Source organism: Carlito syrichta, unplaced genomic scaffold, assembly GCF_000164805.1.
Source record: "Carlito syrichta isolate Samal-C Ts95f unplaced genomic scaffold, Tarsius_syrichta-2.0.1 Scaffold302454, whole genome shotgun sequence".
Lineage (NCBI taxonomy): Eukaryota > Metazoa > Chordata > Mammalia > Primates > Tarsiidae > Carlito > Carlito syrichta.
Genome location: NW_007246550.1, coordinates 144,112 through 150,821, shown reverse-complemented (window position 1 = coordinate 150,821; position 6,710 = coordinate 144,112).

Sequence of the window (6,710 nt, the reverse complement as noted above, 5' to 3'; positions counted from 1 at the left end):
CCCCCCCTCCCCTCACAGTTTCCCACTACAGCCAATCCCTTTCTTATAGTACTATGATTATTGTTCAAGGTCCGCTTATGTGTGAGAACATATGGAATTCTGTTCTTTGTTTCTGTGATAGACTACTGAGTATGATAGACTCTAAATCCATCCAAGTTGCTGTCAAGTCCTCATGTTTGCCCTTCTTTATGGCTGCATAATATTCTATTGTGTATATGTCCCACATTTTTTTATCCAGTCCAGCTTTGATGGGCAACGTGATTGGTTCCGTGTTTTTGCTATTGTACCACTTGCATTTGAACCATAAACCACATCAGGTGGTTTTAGCTAGGAGAAAATATGACAGTAATGAACTGTTTGACAGAGACTTGATATCTACATCAAAGTCAACTTCGCTGTCCAATCAGATGAAGAAAAGTAAATGTGCTTATTCATTCAAGAACAGTCAACACGCATCTACTGGGCACCTGTTATGAGCCAGGGACTGAGGCTCAAAACACAAAACACACACAAGCCCAAGCCTTAGAGAGTGTCCGACTGGTAGAGAAACTCAAAAATCCAAAAGCTCGTTCCCTAGCCAAGTGTTGTTCCAGTAGATGATAGGCAGGAGTTCCAGACGACCAGAACAGGCTTGGACAGCAGTAACTGTCTCAGAAGGGAACAGGCTGCCCCATGGAGAGGTCAGAAGAGCTCCAGCAAAGGCTGGATAATCAGTGCCCCAGGGCAGTTCCTGACCCAAGCCAGAGCTCAGAACAGACGAGCTGTAAGATTCCATAAGCATCAAACATCTCTTGGGATGCCTTCAAAATTTATCAAACGTCTCCCCTTTAATGAGTGCCCTCCCAAAAATGCCAGGACAAGGCCCCAGTGGCTGAGTCTAGATGGTGTTCCCATCCCCAGGTCCATGACCGATGGATCCAAGGATAAAAAATCTGACCCCACCAGGATGCAGTAGAAAGGTTTCAGAGATGGCTGCCATCTGTGGCTTTGCCTCTTCTCTGCAGGTACCCCTTCTCCTATGGAGAAGAGAGTCTGTTTCTCCTGTGCTTGAATCTGAGCTTGTCTCCTTCTTGGCCAATGGAACATGGCAGGGGTGATACTGTCTGCCTTCTGAGGCTAGATCAAAAGAAGCGTGGCAGCTTCCATCCTAGTCTCTCGGGACATTGTTCTTGGAACCCGGCCAGCGGCACAGTGAGGGAGCCCACAGCCCCAGGGAGAGGAACTGGAGTCTCTGCTCGGGTGATCCAGGAAAGCCTCCAGCTGACCCGACGCCAACAATCTAGGCATGTGAATGCGCCATCTTGGGAGTGGGTCCCTCCTCCCAGTTCTGCAGCCCCCACGGATGCTGTGTGGAGCAGAGATAGGGCCAGGAAAGGAGCAGAGAGGAGCTCCCCAGCCAAGCCGGCCCACACTTCTGACCCAGAAATCAGGAACTAAAATAAAGTTGCGGTTTTATGCCACCGAGTGTTGGGATGACTTGTTATTCAGCAAGAGATAACAGGAACATGAAGCCAATCAGTCTCTCTCCCAAGAATTTGACATCTGGGTTGGAGATAAACACATCCTGGTAGCCGTAGGATCTGAGTCTGGTTAAAACCGACCACTGGTGTGCATTGGAATCGCATAGAGAAACTGTGTAAGGTAAGGGTCTAGGCCACCCGCACCCAAACCTCTGATCCAGCGGGATTGGGTGCAGCCAAGGAATATTTTAAGCAAGCATTTTAAACAGATCTCATGTGATTCTGATATCTTGTACTAAAACCGTGATTTGGATATTCAACTTAGAGATCAGCACACGTATGTACCCACACTTTCCCTCACCCTGAGTCCCAGGCTAGCCTTGACTTGAGTTGAACTCCTGACAATCTGGTCTTAGCTATTTATAGCCTTAAATCTGCTTGGGCTTCAGGGTAACAACAACAAAAAAAACTTTGTGTCAATAAAAAACAAACTCAGCAGAAAAGATGGTAGTGCCTGAACCCTCACTAGCCCATAGTTCAACCTACATTGAACTTGAAGACTTAATTGTCTTCCAATTTTAGAATCCTAAAATATCTAGGAGTGCAAGATTAAAGGTCTCTGTGTGAAACACAACGTGAAATGTGTTATAATCCTCATTTAATTTCCTCCAAAAGGCACATCTCATCAGACACCTTGGGGACTGTTCTGGATTATGTCACAGACAACAGGATGCTCTCAGGAAGACAGGCCGGCTGACCCCTCAGTTATCTGCAGACAGAATTTCAAAGGGCTGCTCAGGGTGTGTGAGTTGCTGGCCAGGCCATTTGCCTTAGGGGAAGATTTCCTTTGAAGAGTCCAGATAGGAAACCGGATTTACAAACCTGGACTCCCACAGTCCCACCTTGGAGAGGTCTGTGTGTTCTTTCCTGCTTAAAGGTTTATCTGGGAACAAGAAAACGGAAAAAAATTTTCTGCAAGTTCACTGGTGAACTACTCACCTCTCCCACAGCCAGTCCAAAGAGGCAGATGCTATTCAGATGGGCATTTGCTGGCTCTCTGAGGGACACGCTGGCGTTTTCAAGTCCAGAGTCATGAAGCACACGCGTGCGGATGGGGAGTGAGCCCAGGTTTCCAAGGGGCTCGCTGGCATTTCCTAGTCCAGAGTGGTGAGGCACACTCGTGGGGACGGGGGGCGGGGGCGGGAGGGCAAGCCTGGCCTCGGCAGCCTCTCCCCTCTGTCTTTAGGGAGGCTGGGCTCCCGGAACTTTCTCCTCATTCTTCTGTGGTCTTTAACCCACCCGCCCTTTCGTTGATTCCCGTTTCCACTCCCCAGCCTCACATGTCTCCGGCCTCGTTCTCCCCATCAGCGCTCGTGAGGTCATTTCATCATTCTCCTCGGGTTCCATTTTTGCAACCTAGAAGGGACCTCAGAAAAATCGCCCCTCAGGGTGGCCAGCTGCGGAAGTGCTTTCAGTGGGAGGGAAGGGCTACAGCACCACATTCCCCTCTGGCTCCCAACAGGTCTGAAGGCCCAGGGGAGTCGCAGGGAACCTCTCGGATGGGGAGAAGAACTCAGGCACTCAAGAAGGAGCGCTCATCCTCAGCGTGGGTTAACTGGACATGTCTGGCTTTGGAACTAAAATGGCCTTTCCTGCAACTTAGCATCTATTGGTCCCGTGCAAATGAACAAGGCTTAGTTTTTAAGTCTGGAAAAAAGAAATATTAAATATTTGAAATATTAAATCAAAAGATGGTCACCTGAGACTCGCCCTTCCGAGCTGTTACTGGCACGTTTGGGATGGCGGTTTACATTCGTGAGAGATCGCAACCCTCAGTCCCGGCTCATGGTGGAGGAGAAGGCCAGATCAGTTCAGCCAGCCGGCGTCATCTTCCCAACCTGCGGCCGAGGTGCCTGAGACTGGAAGAAATCCGGACTGGAGGCCTGAAGCCTCAGCTTCAACCCAGGCTCTGCTGCCGACCTTGAGGGTGTGAGCAGTAGAGGACAAGGAAGACTGCATGCTTTGGAGACTCCCTCATCCCACGTGTCTGGGGTTCCAAGACCCTGAGGACTCTGTCCGGGAAGCAAGGCAATTCCCAGCACAAAGCAACATGTCACCTTCCGTTGCTGAACGAGTATCACCCGCTGCTCCTTGGCTGCCAGGAGCCTCCGGCTTCACGCACCGTCTCCCGCAGGTCCTGGAGGTGCCACTGAAGACCAGCCACTTAAATGTGGTGACAGGGAAGAAAAGGTCTAGAAGACGGGGAAGAGGGAAGGAGGAGTCCTGCAGGAGACCATGCTGGCCCTGGGGAGGCCCTGGACCTCCAGTCCAGAAGCAACAAAGGGAAAGAGGGGAATGAAGGAGGCATACAATACGCGTTGGGTCTGTCTCACACTTTTCCCTTGTCTGGGTCTGAGAAAACTGCAAGCAGTCTGTCCTGGGGAGGGCGTTCCAGGCCTTCGGGGGGGGGTCTAGGCCTTCAGGGCGTTCCAGGTGTTTAGGGCCTCCGCGCTGCAGGTCTTTGGGTGGTTCCCAGCCTTGGAGGCCTTCCAGGCCTTCGGGGTGTTCTAGGCCTTTAGGACATTCTAGGCCTTTCGGGGGTTCCAGGCCTTCAGGACGTTCGACGTGCCTTTGGGGACCTCCAAGCCTTTGGGGTAGTGCCCATCAGATGGGAAACGAGTAGAGTGACAATGATCCCAAGGACTCCTAAGCCCATGGATGCCCTGACACGCGTCAGAATAACTGTCTTTCCTGATCAAACGATGAGACGGGCTTGCGCGGGGCCAGGAGGGTCGAGGGGAGAGAACAGCGGGCAGGCGCCCTTCCCAGCGTCCACTCTGCCCCAGGCGCTGTGCTGGGTGTGCTGCACGGGTTTCCTGCGGGAGTCTCTGACAACTCTGTGGCGGCAGCGCCATTTCCATCCTACAGATGGGCACAGTGAGGCTCCAGAAGGCCCACCCGCCCAGCATCACCCAGCCAGTGGCGGGCATGGCCGGGATTGAAATCCACATCTGGGTAACACAAAGCCCAGGCCCTTTCCACAGCGGCCACCAAGACACACACGTGCTCTCCACTTCGGGAATCAGCGAGGAAATTGCAATGACCCACATCACCGAGGGCTTGCTCTATGCCAGTCCCTGTGCTAAATGCCACCACCTATCATGACATTTCGTCTTCACTCTGGCCCAGCTGATATTGTCCTCATTCCACTGCAGAGGAACCTGAGATTGACCCAGGGACACGCAGTTCGATAGCACAGACTTAAGCCGGACAATCCGACACCAAACACCCCCGCCCCAGCCACTGCGCATGGCAGACTTATTTTAGTTCAATCCTCCATAAACAAAAACTTGTTATTGCTCGGTGTGTCAGGAGGGATGAGGGTGAGGGGGAGATTTTAGCCACCAGCCGGGCTGTTGACAGACCCAGAAATCGCGCTCTGACAGCAGCGCGGAGTTCCTAAGAGGGGAATGTTTACGGAGCGGCAGGTCGGCCTCCAAAGCTATCCGGGCTCAAAACACAACTTTCTCTGCGTCCCTGACGTTCTTACAAAACACAGGCCCACTTCAGCCGTCCCAGGACACACAGCTGCTGCACCCCAACCAGAAAGAACGACACCCTGGCCCACTCCCCTCAGGCCTGGAAAATGTTTCTGGTATCTTTGCAGAGAGGGGAAACCGGAGCAGGCAGGAGGTGGGGAGGGCAGAAAGAAGGGGGAACCAACGTCTCCGGCCGTGAAATGCAGGGGAGGCCAAGCTGATGAAAGGACATATTTCCAAAATTGGAAGCAAGACATATTTCACAAACCCTCTTGGCCCTGTGAAGGATTAGCTGTTATCAGACATGACCATGGGTGCCGCTCTCTGTTTACGGGCTTCCTGGCTGCAGATGTGCAGACGTGACTTTCTGTGTCCTCGAGGCGGGGCAGATTATTCGGTTACTTGGACTGCACAAACCCAAACTGTTCCAAGAGTCCCTGGGACAAGACTCAAGGAGCGAGGCCCGGAGGGGCACTGGCCGTGGGCACACCACCCAGCCAGCTCTCAGACATGTGTGTCTTCAAGGGCGTCCCCACCATAAACAGTAGGCCTGTGCATGCCGGAAGTGTAGGGGTCCTGACAGACAAGGCAAGGCCATGGAGCTGTTTCAGGTTCAAGGAGATTAAGGAGACGTGGCCACCACACTCGACGCTTGGGCCTTGACGGCACAGGTGGGGTGGAGGGCTGGACGTTGGCTCCTAAGACTGGGGCCACGTTTGAATATGGAGTGTATGTGAGACGACGCTGTGATCCCAGAGCTAAACCCGAACTTGGTCTCACTGAAAGACCGACTAGACACATGGACAAGGGCCAGACTTCATGTGAACACAGGACCCAGACCCACACCCTGTGGCATTCTGGCCAGGAGACCACCCCTGACCTACAAGAACCAGCCCAGGAAGCCAGTGGCTGCAAGTCAGACTTACGGAAGGCAGACTGCTATCTCTATGGCAATCCAGGAAGCTGAACAAGGGTGTCTGCACATCCATCTTTGGACACCTGCCCCAAAATGGCCAGGACTTGACGGGTGACTGACAGCTGTCCTGGTCTGGACCCTGCTTCCAGCATAGGACCCACCAGAGGCAGCCAATGTATGCTCCAACCACACTCCTGGGATGCCCTGCTTCAAGTTCTCTGTCTCGCAGCCAACGGCCTCCAGTCGCGCCACGTGGAGGCCTCCCTCCCTCCCCGTCCCGAGCCTTCCGCGCCTCTGCCTGCTGGTGAGTCTCTGCCAGGAGGTAGTGATGGGGCCGGCTCCCTCGCCGCAGCAAGCTCTATAGCGGCAGCCATTGCCCTCCCCCTTCAGCGGGTCTCTTTCACCTCCGCCACGCGGTTATGTGAGAGAATGCCCTTGTCCCTAGGAACCAGACCCCAAGTGTTCAGGGGTACGGCCTGCCCTTCATCCTCAAGTGGTCCAGAACAATTTTTGTTTTCGAGTCAGAGTCTCACTCCGTCGCCCAGGCTGGAGCACAGTGGCGCAATCACAACCCAACGAAGCCTCGACCTCCTGGGCTCAGGCCATCCTTCTGTCTCAGCCTCCTGAGTGGCTGGCGCTCCAGACGTGCGCCACCACGGCCAGGTAATTTTTTTATTTTTTATTTTTCTTTTTTTTGTAGAGACAAGCAAGGTCTTGCGATGTTGCCCAGGCAGGTCACAAGTTCCTGGGCTCAAGCAATCCTCCCGCCTCAGCCTCCCGAAGTGCCAAGATTAC